The 16531-nt window shown below is 38.2% G+C and overlaps 1 protein-coding gene across 12 annotated transcripts in view; it reads left to right on the top strand.

Annotated features, from left to right (window-relative positions):
• Window positions 1–16531, top strand: part of rere (arginine-glutamic acid dipeptide repeats) — a 210101-nt gene that overhangs the window by 69289 nt on the left and 124281 nt on the right. For 3 of the 12 annotated variants that reach the window (XM_031905578.1, XM_018096039.2, XM_031905583.1), the window contains one exon: window positions 8194–8281. The exons of the other annotated variants lie outside the window; for them this stretch is intronic. The gene's annotated coding sequence lies outside the window, so the exon portion shown is untranslated. The remainder of the gene's footprint in view (window positions 1–8193; window positions 8282–16531) is intronic. 12 annotated transcript variants of the gene reach the window in all.

Raw genomic sequence — 16531 nt, 5'->3', positions numbered from 1 at the left:
TCTCTTATCGACAGACCGGTGGAATGTGTTTGCTTTGCAAAGGACATTCAGTGGCACTGATAAATAGCATTTAAAGTAATATGTAATGAAACTTGTGATGCATAGTTACTAGTGCACAGATAAGCAGTCTTTGGTACAGCAGGTGAGGCAGAATTACAGCTCCCACTGATCTTAGTGGAAGTTCAACTGGTAGAAGAATGCTGGGATTTGTAGTCCTGCATCATCATGAGTTTCTGAGGTTACTTATCTTCTATACCTTCTTGAATGATAACCATGGAGGTTGTGACTGGGGGACTGGCATGGTCGACTTGAATTTGCCAATCCTCTTTTTTAGAGCTTATCAGTTGAGTCATCGCTGTTTAAGCTGGTTGGATTGGTTCATAAATCATTGCTTGTAGCTGTGTGTTTTTGCTATTGTAACCAGTGGTATTTGGCGTTATAAAGACTGAAGCAATATCCTTACTCCAGATCTACTGATGTGTAGAGACTGATTCTTGATTGTTCACTATGCTAATAGATTATTTCTTTCCAGTTGAAGCAGTCTTGCTTGTGAACGTTTATTCTGGCCCAGTAAAAAAATCAGTGTGATGAAATTCTTCAGATGGTGTTTTTTTTTTTTTTTACCCAAATGTTTATGAATGGGGTAAGCTTGGCTATAAAATATAAGAGATTTAATAAGCATTTAAATAATGGGCAGTGTGTTTCCTAACCCTTTTGTCTAGTTGTAGTTTGCCCAGTAAAAAAGGAAATTGCTTACAATTTAAAGTTGTAATTCAAGTCTGCTTTCTAATTTTGCATGCTGTTACTTCAACATTTTGCTCCTAAATTCTAAGTATGCTGTGTTAGGATAATTTGGTCTTGTAGAATGTATCACAATCTTCCACAGTCTGTAAATATATTGGTACATTAATCATGCCCAGGGGCTATGTATGTGTCAAGTCTTTTAATTGGATGCTGGTGTCCTGAAGTTACTGGAGGTGTCTTTACATTGGTATCCATTGGTGACTGATTTTATATCTTACATGGCAGACATAGTAACATAGTAAGTTGGGAGGAAAAAAGACAGACACACATCCATCAGGTTCAACCTTTTATGTCTATATAACCTGCCTAACTGCTACTTGATCCAGAGGAAGACAAGAGTCATCATCATATTACCCTTTAAATACCTTTTCTCCTGTGTAAAGGTGGCCACACACGTGGCGATTTGCGCGTACAATCCGCCACTAACCTTCAGGGCTGAAACGGCAGATAAGGAGGTAGAAACAATAGGATTTCTACCTCCTTCTGCCGATTCAGCCCTGACGGCAGATTTTGCTCAGGTGCCTTCTATGGCGCCCGATCAAAATCTTTTAACCTGGCCGATCGGCAAGTCGACCGATATCAGCAGCCGACTTTCCATACATGCACTGAATATCGTACGAAACGAGGTTTCGTACGATATTATCGGTGCGTGTATGGCCAGCTTAACTTGGCTAATCTTTCCTCATAACTAAGAGTTTCTATACCTCTCACCAGCTTAGTTACCCTTCTCTGGACCCTCTCTAATGCAAAAATATCCCATTTGAGCACTGGAGACCAAAACTGCACGGCATAATCTAGATGGGGCCTTACCAGCACTCTCTAAAGTGGAAGGTGGAAACTATGCCCCTTTTGAAACAGCACAAAACCCTTGCCCTTATAGCTGCTGCCTGGCATTGTTTGAGGGAAGGGTGGAATTAAATGACTACAGTGAAACCTCAAATTTATTTCATATATAATAACACACAATAAACTTCCCTGATTTTTACATTTCCCGGATTTTGCACAATTTTTTTTCTGGTCCCCTGAAAAACTTAAAATGGGGGTTCCACGATCAGATACAAGATAACCTATGCATATTATCATACCCTGTACTGATATTATATATGCCAGATCCTATGTTACACTGGTATTTTTTTTTGCAACAGATATTACCTTGCACATGTGTAATCTGATTGTTACAAAATAAAGAAATAAAAACAAAAAAAAAAAAGAGGGTTCTACTGTAATTCTTAATAAAGTTTGGAATGCCTTGATGGTTTTGCCAAGGAAACTTGTGCAACTGAATTTGTACAACAATTTACATTAGTATTTTGCCCTTTGTAAGGTTGCACAGCTTTACGGACTATAATACTGCAATCAATACTGTGAATTTAGGTTAAATACTCCAACTCCAATTTGTACTGCTTATTTTCTCGATCCTGTCATCTTCATATGTTATAAGTTTGCCTCTTGAGGGAGCAGGAACTATGGAATGCATAGCTCTAGCATTTTCCTGCTTCTGATACCACTTTGGAGAATGTAAAGCACAATTCTTGGCCCCAGTCCAGTGCACATGCCCTAAGCTAATGTGATTTTGCAAATATTTGACACTTAAATAATTTTCTCACATTTGCAAGGTCCATTTATAGTATAAATCACCCCCTCAGGGAGACTAAACCTCTTTCAGTGGCCTTGTTGAACCTGAAGTGGTTAATGTGGAACCAAAGAATGTTGGTTTGGAGTCCAAAGCACTTGAGTACCTATTGTATTCTGACCGTGCAGGCTCTTGGCAGGCAGCATACAAAATGTCATTAGATCTGATTGTGTGATAAAATTAACCAGTATCCCCCCCCCTCTTTTTTTTTTTTTTTGTGTGCTTGCGAACGCAGAAATTGATGCTTAAGCTATTGTTATGTAGTAGCATATTTGACTGAATTTGAAAATATCAATAGAAATGTTATCTCAGGAAAGTGGTTGTGGTTGTTTAAAATGTTCTGTTTTTGAAAAGTTTAATCCAGATTATTATCTTGCTGTTTAAGTAGTGGCCTGTCACCACTAGGTCTGCCATAAGTAGGGTGTTTACCATCTGTGTCTGGGCGACCAATGGTGTTTAGACCATTGCTGTTTATTGCCTGAGCACAGTGTTGGTCTAAATAGCTCTTGTGCCATAAGCCTAAATGGGTGACGGAAAATTAAACCTGCAGGTTCTTAGGGCATCATTTAGAAGTGGAGACACAGTTTACAGAAAGTGTGACTGTTTTTCCAATTGCACTGAATATTCAGCAAGCTGGTGTATGCTATAAATGATTTTCTTAAGTAAGTTAAAACAAGTTGTTTTTTTGTGATAAAGAAATGCAGCCAAAAGTCTGAGGAAGCGCCCATCACACACTGCCTGTGGCTGCAGGTAAGTGCCGTAGGTTACATAGTTACATAGTTACATAGTTACATAGGGTTGAAAAAAGACCATTGTCCATCAAGTTCAACCCATCCGAGTAAACCCAGCACACAACCTATACTAACCAATCTATACACTAGGTGAATCATCTGAAAGTGCAAGTTCACTTGCTGTATGTTTGGGCTTCTAAAACTACTGTGTCAGGAAAAATCATCCAGCTATATGCTTATGTGCTATTGTCCAAAGGCAACATGGTTGCAATCTGGCGAACTGAGGGTAATAAAGCAGGACTTTCTTGCTTTGAGGGGGATTACATTTTTTTGTGGCAGTTCCCGACGGCTACCTTCTAAGGGTGAGACTAACACACTTGATGCCTCCGATTGTTTTCATGCTGCTTATAATATAATATATATTATATATATGGTACTCATGTCATATAATTTGGAAGGTGCATTAAATTCATTTTCAGTGTTGTATAACGGTTAAAACTCTATAGTGCAGTGCTTTCAAAATAAATTTCCTTGACAAATGGGACTATTATCTTGAGAACATTTTGAGAACAATCAAAAGTAGATATTGAGTTTGCTTTTGTTGAAACTATGGAGCTGCCTGTTTGGTGATAACAATCCATGGGTTTTAAATTTTGAGGGATACATATCAAGCTGTCAGTGAAGGGCCTTGGCAGGGCCTCTGTTGTCTAGCAGTGAGGGTTGGCTGATAAATTGCTTGTGAGCACTGCAGGAAGCTCTTCCCCAGTAACGCCACAATCTATATTTTATAAGGCCACTTTGAGCTACTTTGCACCTAATATAGATAAACTTAGATTAATACTAGGATCAGTATTCCTAGTAACACACCAAAGCTTGTTACCTGGATCAGTATGGTTGGCAGACGGGCAGGTGTTCAGTCACCATTACTAATGTTCAACTGTTTGGGGTTGAGATGAAGATATATTCATAGAATAAACAGTGTTATTATGTCTTTGCATTTGGTTAGTGAGTTATTTATAGCTGGGAGAGATGGCAGCATTCCAGTTAGTTCCAAAGTGCTTTAACCTTGCTGAACTGTCTAGCCTATCTTCATGTAGATGCACTTTAGTACAAATACCATTTGTCATAGCTTGTGGCACTTTGAAAATGAAAAAGAGGGATAGGTAATATAGAGAACGAACACATTATGGAAGTTAAGTGATATGGTTTATGCAGTCATAGTCAATTTACAGAGATTATTTCAATGAATATGAAATGGTTCCACTGGTTTTCTAGTTTGGGTCTGTCTTTTCCAGCATTATGAACTCTTCTGTTTTTGGTAAGGTTGGGATAGCCACTCTCCCTGCTGCTTTTTCCCTCAAGTTTTATCGTAACAAAATAATGGTTACTATTCATGCCTACATGTCTGACAAAAGCTTTTAAAGAGGAAACATAAAGCAGGCATGATGGGGGTCTAGCTCTAAGGCAGTGCTGCTATTAAATAGGATAGCCTTGGGGGCTGCTTATTGCTAAGATGTTTATTTTTTGTTTAAATATTCTTTAAGTAGAGATCCCAGAAGAGACTGCCATGTCATGTTCTGGGATAGCCTCAGTCCCATACTGCACCTGACAAGCACCAAAGTGACTTAAATTTCACCACATCCTGTCCCATAATAACTTTATACCTGTCTCTGTGTGACTGTTGGTCTCACTGCTCAGACAAATTCTGTTTCCTGTACATGAAGATCATAAGGTTAGTCAGACACTCCAGGATGCAATAATCCTGAGACTGAACTGTTTGCAGTTTGCGCAAAGAACTGACCCTGAAAGAGCTTGCCTTAAAGGAACAGTAACATTAAAAAAAAAGTGTTTTAAAGTAATTAAAATATAATGTGCTGTTGCTCTGCAAAAAACTGGTGTTTTTGCTACAGAAAAGCTACTATATAAATAAGCTGCTGTGTAGCCATGGGGGCAGCCATTTAAGCTGGAAAAAAGGAGAAAAGGCACAGGTTACATAGCCGATAACTAGTAGATAAGCCCCCATAGTAGTCTTTCTAAAGCAAACACACCAGTTGTACCAGTGCAGGGCAGCAGTACATTATATTGTTATTACTTTTATACACTTTCATTTTTTAGTGTTACTGTTCCTTTAAGTTTAGAATGTCTTGGAAACCATTATTTTGTGAAGCATTTGCTGCTAACCCTCACCCCAGTTCCTGACAGCAAGAATAGAACAGGGAACAGATAAACAGTGCACCTTTCCTCTTAGTTTCCATTTTGAATGGTTTTTTCTTATACACTTAAAGTGCATGTCAACCCCAAAAATATTTTTTTGCATAATGGAAGAAAACATAATTCTAAGCAACTTTCCAATATGACATAATTAAAAATTATTAATTATTATATAATATTAATGATTAAAAAACTTTATTTGTAAATGTAATTGCTATTGAAAGCAGCATTTGCTGAACTCCTGGTTGTTACATTTTAAACAATGTTGCAAAGGTCTTGCTTCTCCAGCAAGTCAGGTCTGTCAGTCTGCTGGCTTGTGTTACATTGTTTCAACAGTGAGAGCCACCAGGGCAGTGAATAGAAAAGGACAGATAAACACTGCTTCTAATAGCAATTATAAATACAAATAACTCAGAAACCATTACAAACTTGTAATAAATGTATATTGCAAAGCTGCTTAGAATTTTGGTATCTTTTATTAGGCAAAAATGATATTTTGTGTTGCCTTGTCTTTTAAATGTATTTGAATTATATCCTAAACTTGCACTATAAAGAGGGTTTACAGGAACCAAATTATGTTGTATGAAGGGTAAGTAATGTTAAATACACAATAACAATTATAAAATATTGAAATGGGGAAACCTGAAGGATTCCCTGAATTTATTTCCCAATGTATCAATATTTCCTGTTGCTGTTCTGTTAAGTGGGGTGGTTGTGCTGAGCAGCAGCACAGAGAATTCTCTTATCTAAATCCTTTCTCTCGCTTACTCATATGCCAGCATAGAGAATATACTGATACTTGATATATCTGCCCAATCTGTTCCATCACAGCCAGTACCTCCATATTACTGTTTTTTTTGTCCGATCAATAATATATTATTATGACAAAAGGTGTTGCAAATACATCTGGGATGTATGTGGCAGTTGGCCTTAGATCTGCAGTGTCCTTATGTAACATAGTCAGGGTGAAGACAGATGTGGCTATTATTTTTTTTTATTGGGGATTAACAATTCAGAGGGGTGTTAGAGTTTAGTGCTGCTGCTGATTTCCAATACCACATAGCACAGAATAGTTCTAACTGTTCGAACCAGTTAAACACATTCTGCCCAGCTGATACACTCTTAAATACTTTTATAACTGTCCGTTTGTTAGCACTTTCCTTACAGTCTGGAAAATGTGTTGTAAATGTGCTAAAATTCAAGCTTCTGAAAATCCTTTGGGATTTTCCAGTTCAGTTTTGAGTGAATCGGTCCCTTTATTTCTCGCAGGGAAAGATCGCTGCTATAAAATTAAATATTAATTAATTGTTCTTGACAATTACTAATTTTCTATTTCTTTTTTCCCCCCTTCCTTTTTATTGTTTGACCAGAATGCTACAAGCAAATTAGTGTTAGGCCAAATCCTAACGGATATATATATATATATATATATATATATATATATATATATAGCAGTAATCAGGCCTGGAGGTGACTACAGAAATTGAACTCAGGTGTGATAAACCACAGCTAAGTTATTTTTTTAACACTTTTTCACACAGGGCCATGTAGATTTGGAGTTTTTTTCCTCCCTTAATAACGTAAACCTTCATTTAAAAACTGCATTTTGTGTTCAATTATGTTATCTTTGACTAATAGTTAACGGTTTTTGATGAGCAGAAACATTTAAGTGTGACAAACATGCAAAAGAATAAGAAATCAGGAAGGGGGCAAATAGTTTTTCACACCATTGTGTATATATATATATATATATATATATATATATATATATATTATATATAATATAAATGACTGTTAGGATTTGGTCTAACACTAATTTGCCTGTGGCATTCTGATATATATATATATATATATATATATATATATATATATATATATATATATATATTATATTTTGTAGGATTTATTTTGCCTTTTAAGCTGTACTATATGAGTGTTTTTATTCAGCAGAGACAGGCACATTCAAGCTATTATCACAATGATAACTTAAAATGCTACCCTGTTAGCATTACGACTCTTGTATTAGAGGGGGAGGTGTTTTTCCCCTCTCACATGCACCAGTGCAGTTGTGCTTTCCCCCAGAAGGATTACTGCATTCAGAGTATCCAAAGAATATAATAGCTTTTACTGGATAAACCTTACTTTGCTTTTTATTTGCTACTTGGTCTAAAAGTGACCCTTAATGAAAATATGTGCAGTTTAGTGCATTCCATAGGCCGAGGAATTTGAATAGTGAAAAGTCAATAGACATTTCACACACTGGGAGGCGCATGTGTGTTTAGCTTAATCCATGGCGTTACATGACTTGCCCACATATACATTTGTCTTATAGATGTAACTGGTTAAATTATCTTATATCAAAATAACATTTTCTTAAGTTGGCTTTCATTAAGATATTATGATTGCCAAGGCCACAAGTGTGGCACACTCGGGTATTTAATGTCTGCTAGCTTGGACATGTTAAACTAAACTATCTGCTGTGTCTGTGATATCATACCAGCCTAATATGCATTATTCCTCCCTTTGGATGAATGCAAAAAGACCAGATATTGGTCTGTAATGGATGCATTCATGATAAAAACCTATGGGCAGATTTACTAAAGCTTTAATTTCTCATTTTATTTTTTTCTTAAAACCACGGATAAACTCATTTCCACAAATGTCAGACATTTGTCAAAAAATCTGAAGTGAAATTGCATGTGTGGGAAAAAAAGAGTGAAAAGCACGATAATCGTGACTTTTCCGAATTGTTAAGCAAAAAACCTGCGCCAAAAATTTAAACATCTGTTATTGACTTCTACACGACATTTACAGGTTTTAGGTGGAGAGTTTTCAAATTCGGAATTGTAGCTGAAAAAATGCAGAATAAATCTCGTAAAACCCTGACCCGCAAAAGTCGCAGGTTAGTAAATGCTAATAATTACTAGTGCTAAGATTTGCACTGTGGCAATCTGATTCTGTCCAGCTATTCACATACTTACGTGTAAATTATATTTGATGTAACCTAAAAAAAAACTAATGATGCATTCTTTATATCTGACCACAGTTAGCAATATCTAATGCTATAGGAATGGGTCAGTGTGTTTCCTTAGGCTATAGAAGATGGAACATGGTTATCTGCATGGGTTTTAGAGCTTCTGCAGTATGTAGTTCTAAATTCTAAATAACCCAAAGCAGTTTACAAGGGCTTTCAGTTTATACAAACTAGTGCTGACAAGTGGTTCCTGTGCTTAATGTGTTACGTGACCAGCGTGACCTAAAGTGTTATGTGACCATGCAAGTGTGAGACTAAAGCATGTAGCGTGACCGGTTTGCATCTAGTAAATATATATGCTTTATTTTTGTAAGTCTTCAGTATTTTGTAATAAATTCTTAGCTGTGAATGCTTTTCTCCTCTGTAAACTGAAACTGAAAGTGGGTTTTACAAAGCATCCTTGCTTGCAAATGTTGCTAATCTATCCTTTAGGGCAGTGATCCCCAACCAGTGGCTCAGGGGCAACATGTTGCTCCCCAACCCCTTGGATGTTGCTCTCAGTGCCCCCAAACCAGGGAGTTATTTTTGAATTCCTGACTTGGGGGCAAGTTTTGGTTGAATAAAAACAAGATTTCCTACCAAATAAAGCCCCCTGTAAGCTGATAGGGTGCATAGAGCCCCCTGATAGCCAATCACAGCCCTTATTTGGCTCCTCCATGAACTTTTATGGTGCTTGTGTTGCTCTCCAAGTCTTTTTACATTTGACTGTGGCTCACGAGTAAGAAAGGTTGGGGACCTCTGCTTTAGGGATTAGTGACACAAATGAAACAGAAGGATTTTAGTACTTAATATAGGGAGCAAAATATTAAATCTGAGGAGCAATCATATCCAGAAAACAGGTTTACCAAAGGTGTATAGTTACCCAGTCAAAAGTCCAATCTGTTGTACTCAAAATCGCTTTAGGCTAATGTTCGATGGAGCAAATTATTCGCCCCTGATACATCTCTGCTACCACAGGTGACTAATTGTTACGAAATACCTTAGCAAAATAGGAGTCGCCGGTGGAAAGGCCTACTCCTGGCTCCGGCTTTCTGAAGTCACGCAAAGTTTTCTCTTGCAGGCAACTTCGTGCAACTTTGGAAAGCTGATTAATATCAGACGGAGCGAGTTAGTTGCCCGCGATAGATCTCTGCTACCATGGGCAACTAACCACTCTGAAATGCCTTTCCACCAGCAACAATAGGAGTGACTGGTGGAAAAACATTTCAGAGTGAACTCTGAAACTCGCTCCGTTTGACATTAGTCTTAAAATGTTACTACTACCCACCTTTTAAAGATGCATTACTGCCCCCCAGTGTCCAATGTCCTGGAGTTTGCACTTTGATTAATATTGCTTATTTGTAAAGCTAGAGTAGCCTGAGTAGAGTAGCTCAAGTTCTTGTAATGGTAATAGTCATACAGAATTCTTTTAAAGGTGAGCATCACTTTTTGCTTTAATACTTTTATGTATTTTACATGCTTTTAAAACTTGGCTTCAGTTGTTAAAAATGTGGAACTTAAATTGATTTTGTGTCTCAGGACAATGTGGCAAATAAAACGGGCTTCTGTTTAGAGAACGTAATATTAACAACAGGGCAGACAGGCTTGGAGCACTCAGTCTCTTTTCAATCCATCCAAAAAAGGCATGGAAACTTCTCGGGGTTACTCTGACATTGCAGTAATTACTTAAACAGGGATATTCTGATTACACCTTTAATCCCATTTATTTTGTAAATGAAGTTTCGAACGCTTGCTCGAGGCACATTAATTGCTGCTTTCGTGTTCTCATTTTGCTGTCCTTGGCTTTCTTCATAGTGCCCAGACCAGGCAATGAAAGAAAGAACCTGGTCATGTCCCTAGGTTTTTGTGCTTTATGTAGTAGCAGAGCTCTTTCAGTCTCAGCCTTTCACCCTTCTTGAACTAATTTCTGCTAAATTATGACTTCTTAAAGGCAAAGCATGAAGTCCTGCTGGAAGAATGCATGTGATTAAAACAAGCTGTTTTAGCTTAACATATCTATTGCTCTAGAGCTCACCCCTAGTATGAGTGTGAGCAGCTGCTTTTGTACTTTAGTTTGAAAGGTAGGATTTATATGCAAGATACATATGTAGGGGGAATGCTACTGCTCCCATTTTTCTTTTACATTTGTCTGTCATTACTGCCCGCCACTTACTGGATAGGCATGGCACCTCTGTGATGCCATTATGTCAACTTTCTACATGATCTATCTACGTGGACTATAATGGTCTATTCATACACTTGATGCTTTGTGCTCTTACACAAACTGTATGATTCCTATAAATGATGGACTTTAATATGGATGAGTTAACACTGACAATTTGCTGAGCAAGTGTATATGTTTGCTTTCTTTTGACTACTTGGTATACTGCTTCTTTAGCTATGTTCTTCAGATTCAGAACCCACAGAACTGGCATTATTTATATAGGCAGCATTTAGTTTTTAAGGCTTCTGTTACATCCCCTCATCTTAAGCAATTGTTTAATAAAAAGAATTATAGTTTTAGACCCCCTTTATTTGGATACATTTTCTATAATAACCTTTAATCTGCATTTAGTTTAAAAGATGTTCATCAAGCAACTCAAATGGAATTGTGGCCATTTGGCTTTGTCAGGCAATAACTGTCAGAGTCTCTCTCAACTATAAGGGTGCCCTTGTTCCACTCTAAAAATATTTAAACAATTTATTTTTAAATTCTTGATTTGGTTTATGTAAAATCCCTATTATTCCTTGTTATACCTTGTTTTCCATGGATTGTGTTTTATGATAAGACTGAAATTGTTATTGGTAAAGGAAAATGAAGGCAGCTGATTGGATAATGTAATGGCAAAAAAAAAAACCCAAATGTTAAGGGGTGTGGCACACAATGCATTTTGTTTTCCTTAGTACCCTTATGGAGAACAGAGGTTGTCAAAATAACACCAATAGCTTTCCACTGCTTTCTATAGCTTCTCTGCCTGTTGAACACTGAAGCAAGTGTTGGTAGTGGTGCCTACCTGTGATGCCTGCTACTGAGGTACTTGTCAGAGACAGTTTGGGGTGTTTTTTCACCATTGTTCATGGAAAGAGTTTTTTTGCAGCGTTTAAATACCTTCAGTATATCAACCCTTTTCTTTTTCATTCAGCAGAACTTTAAAAGGCAGTGAAAATATTTGTGGTTACACTGTAATAATAATAATGTAATAAGTAACGTAGGATTTTGACCATACAAAATAAAGTGGATTTGAATCAAATTGTATAGGCCAGTGGAACCTGTCATTGAGAGGTTATGAAGGCAGTTATGTTGAGTAAAGGTGGGTTTAGAATAGTTTGCCTTTTAACTTTTCTTTATTTACATCTTAGGATATTATTAATTGTAAAAAAATCCACTTGGTGGTTTATCACTCTTTGTTGGCTTGGCCTGTAAGAGCCAGTGCTCAGTTGCAAGTTGCTGAGTTATCTAGTGACTGGAAAAACAAATAAAAAAAAAATATATTGAAGTATGTAAAACTGTATCAAACCATATAAAAGTATGTTGCCATGTTTGAAAGTGCCGTGTATTACAGCCAAAACTCATGTCTCCAGTACCAAGTGCTGCCACCATATGTTAGCCATTGGAGTTCTGTACACATTTTGTATAAATAGTTTAATGTGAGCAGTTTAAATTTTTAATTCACTTTTGAAGAGTTTAACTTAAGGTGAATGATGGAGGAAGAGGTATGGGTTTTGAAGAAAAATGTTATTCGGCGAGTCAACCGATTTCAGCAGCTTCCTGCAATATCGGTTGACTCGCCGACATGCCATACACGCACCGAATATCGTACGAAACGAGGTTTCGTACGATATTATCGGTGCGTGTATGGCCAGCTTAAAACTACCATTATCCTTTCTCAGCTGCCGGGAAGCTGCAAATTATTCCTTACCAGCTGCTTGGGAAGTACTAGCTGACCTTGATTTACAAGGGACTTTACCCCAGCAACCCCCCCCCCCCCACACACACACCTGCCCCCCAAGGAAGCAGTCCTAGTTGTTTACCAGAGATGGCATTGTTCTTTCCTAACAGAGGCTGTGGTGCCTCAACTATGCCCCCCCCCCCCTTCCTTTTACAAGGTGTTTGTAATCATTGCTTCTCTGATTCATGTTTTGAATTAGCATTGTACACTTTCAGTGGAGTTAAATTTGCCCGTTTCCATCACTCATTTCTGGCCATTAACTTAGATATGCTTGTACCAAACTTATGCTTTGTTAAGCCAGTACAGCAATAATTCAAGCATGCATGCTTTGGCACTGTTCCTGTTTTACTGCCAGTACATATATTATTGAATATGTAATGCTTTATATGCAGTATAAGTCTTATTGCATTGGATCAGTAGCAAAGCCCCACAGACCATTTTATAATAGTTTATAAAAAAAAAGTTTAGCTTTTGTGTAAACCAGGAGTCCTCAAACTTTTTAAACAGGGGGCCAGTTCACAGTCCCTCAGACTGTTGGGGAGCCGGACTATAGTTAGTCCTCAAACTATGGGCCCCTGCATCCTCATCCCTGGCTGCTACCTGTCTGTCTTAGCGTGGTCATCAGCTGAGGAAGACGGGTAGTATCCAGGGGTGAGGACGCAGCAGGGGTCAGGTAACTGACCTTGGGGGGGGGCCGTGTCCGGCCTGCAGGCCATAGTTTGAAGACACATGGTGTAAACCCTTTCTTGCAATTAGCTCCCCTAAGGTTAGTGTCCCACAGGGCGATTAGTCGCCCGTGATAAATATCTGCTATTGTGGGTGAATAATCTCCCCAAAAAGCCTTTTGACCGGCAATAAAAGGGAATTGCCAGTGGAAAGGTCTAAGCATTGCTTTGGTTTTCCAAAGTCGTGCAAAGTTGCCTGCTACTTCAGAAACCTGAAGTGATGTGTTGGCCTTTCCACTGGCCTTTCCCTTTATTGCAGGTGGAAGGCTTTTCAGGGAGATTAGACACCTGCGCTAGCAGAGATTTCTAGCGGGCGACTAATACCCTCGTGGGATATTAGCCTAATGGGAACAATCATTTACAAATGTCTAGATGTTTGTCTTTTGGGTAACATCATTTTCCAGTTCCCTTCATTTTGTTACCCTGATTATAGGAGCATTGTCCATTCCTTAGCTGTTTTACAGCCTAACCTAAATTGTGTAACTGCTACATTCTTTTGCTTGACCCAGAGATGAAAACCATATTGAGAAAGTGGGATATGAGAAGATTTAAATCTGTCATAATAGAGTTTCTCTTTGATACGTGCATCCTGCCCACAGTGCTGCTGAAACCGGAGAGAAGAATAATTCCGTGCTGAATTACGCCCACTGCTGCGTTATGTCTTGTGGTTCACCGCTTGTAAAGAAAACCTGAGCTGGAGACAAGCTGCCCTTACTTTCCCTTCCGTGATCCTAATTTAGTGCACTGGTGTGACCAAGGATTAGTACTCACATTAGCACCTCAGGACAGGCATTTTCTATTACCTGAAACTTAATCTACCGTATATACTCGAGTATAAGCCGATCCGAATATAAGCCGAGGTACCTAATTTTACCTAAGAAAACTGGAAAAATGTATTGACTCGAGTATAAGCCTAGGGTGGGAAATGCAGTAGCTGATCACATGATATGGATATACCTGATCAGTATTGATAATAATGGGAAATACTGTACTTAGGTACTAATTATAGGTAATTATTGATTGACTGAAGTTAAACACATGATATGTGTTTAACTTCAATCAATTATGATTAACTATAATTAGGATCTATAGGAAATATATACTACAGTATTATATATATATGTAATGTATGTAATATGTCACATGTAAAGTAATGGGAACAGTTATATACTGCCCCCGCCAACCCTATAGCGATTCCCGCAGCCCCCACCATCCTCTATAGCCCACATGCACAGCACGGACAGTCTCTCAAAACGAAACAAGTCCGTCTTACACAGTGGCGATTTAAAGTTCCTTCAGTCCCGGTTAATGTCGCTCTCAGCATGCCTATGCCGGCTTCCCACAGAAGCGTAGCGCTGTGATAGGAACCGCTGAGCGCGTGAGTAATCCACAAGACCTAGTTGCGTCTCAATTCAGCCAAAAGTGCAGGGATATATAAAAAGTCATAACTATATTTTTGTTACTGCTTTATCACAGAACAGACCTTTCTGTCAGCTTTGCTGGTCTGCAAAGTGGGTAATTTGCCAAAATTATTCAATTTTTACCAGGCAAAAAGTTAATTTTGAGTGAGGATCTTTATGTGAAGGATTCCTGTGATTGTTACTAAGGCAGTAAATACAAATGTCCTGCATGTGTCAGAGAGATATTGTATCAGGCGATCTCGCCGAAAGACACAATAAATAGTATTTACATGCAGAATGAACACCAACCCATAAACAGCGAGCTTGTTCTGATAAGAGGTGCATAAACTTAGTACAAGCCTGTGTAGTAGTCAGAGCAATGCCTGAATTTACAGTCCCACCCCATATGCATAATACAATACAGCCTGCAGACATTAGCCTGCTACCTGTTGGTGCGCTCCACAGTGGCGCCTGGGGCGGAAGTGATGTCACGCGCGCGACGTCACTTCCGCCCCAGACGCCACTGTGGAGCGCACCAACAGGTAGCAGGCTAATGTAGAAGGTCTTGTGGATTACTCACGCGCTCAGCGGTTCCTGTCACAGCGCCACGCTTCTGTGGGAAGCCGGCATAGGCATGCTGAGAGCGACATTAACCGGGACTGAAGGAACTTTAAATCTCCACTGTGTAAGACTGACTTGTTTCGTTTTGAGAGACTGTCCGTGCTGTGCGTGTGGGCTATAGAGATGGTGGGGGCTGCGGGAATCGCTATAGGGTTGGCAGGGGCAGCAGGATTTGCTAGCATTGGGTCTGGGACTCGAGTATAAGCCGAGGGTACATTTTTCAGCACATTTTGTGTGCTGAAAAACTCTGCTTATACTCGAGTATATACGGTAATTATGGATTGTGTGTGTGTACCCCAGTGAGCTGAAGCAGTTGATCAGCTCGTGTATTTTATTGAGTGTGTACTATCTTTGAAAATTTAGGGTTCTTAATAGTTCACTTCCACTTTCTGCCAAGGTTGGTTAATCCCTGCAGTCAAGGAAAAATTCATATCTCTGTTATTCTTCTAACTGGCTAAGGCAAATTCCACACATAGGCATCATGCAAAAGTGAGGGATTATGGAAAGGGTGGGAAAATTGGGGCTGTGTATTTAAAGACAATAGAATTATTGTAGGAGGTAAAAGTGTTGAACTAACCATTACAAATACCTTAAAAAAAAAAAAAAAAAAAAAAAAATCCTTTTAAGAATTGGCAATATAAGCTGTATTAAAATTCTGTGTTATGCACACCTTTATAAAGTTGCCCCTAAGCGTTATATGATTGTAGCAAATCACAGCCTGTACAATACTGCAATATTTATAATCATGGCATCTGCATCTTTTGAAATTTCTCCTTTGTTTTTATATACCTGTGTGTGTGTGTGTGTGTGTGTGTGTGTGTGTGTGTATATATATATATATATATATATATATATATATATATATATATATATATATATATATAATATGATATGCTTGTTAAATATGTAATTAAACAAATCTTATGTTATTTTAATTCCACCCCAGGCAATGCTGTCAGTTTTCCATTGTCAAGCCATAAATTATATATACCTCTTAGACAGATTAATCCAATACATTTTTTTTTTTAGATTTATTAGTTTTGTTTTTAACTATTTTTAACAAGCAGTCTAAAGCCCTTAATTCATCAATTCTAAGGGGCTGATTTACTAACCCACGAATCCGACCCGAATTGGAAAAGTTCCGACTTGAAAACGAACATTTTGCGACTTTTTCGTATGTTTTGCAATTTTTTCGGATTCTGTACGAATTTTTCGGATCCAATACGATTTTTGCGTAAAAACGCGAGTTTTTCGTATCCATTACGAAAGTTGCGTAAAAAGTTGCGCATTTTTCGTAGCGTTAAAACTTACGCGAAAAGTTGCGCATTTTTCGTAGCGTTAAAATTTAACGCTACGAAAAATGCGCAACTTTTCGCGTAAGTTTTAACGCTACGCAAAATGCGCAACTTTTTACGCAACTTTCGTAATGGATAGGAAAACTCG

This window comes from Xenopus tropicalis, chromosome 7 (assembly GCF_000004195.4).
Source record: "Xenopus tropicalis strain Nigerian chromosome 7, UCB_Xtro_10.0, whole genome shotgun sequence".
NCBI lineage: Eukaryota > Metazoa > Chordata > Amphibia > Anura > Pipidae > Xenopus > Xenopus tropicalis.
Note: the sequence above shows the minus strand (reverse complement) of the source record. Positions and strands in the feature narration are given on the sequence as shown.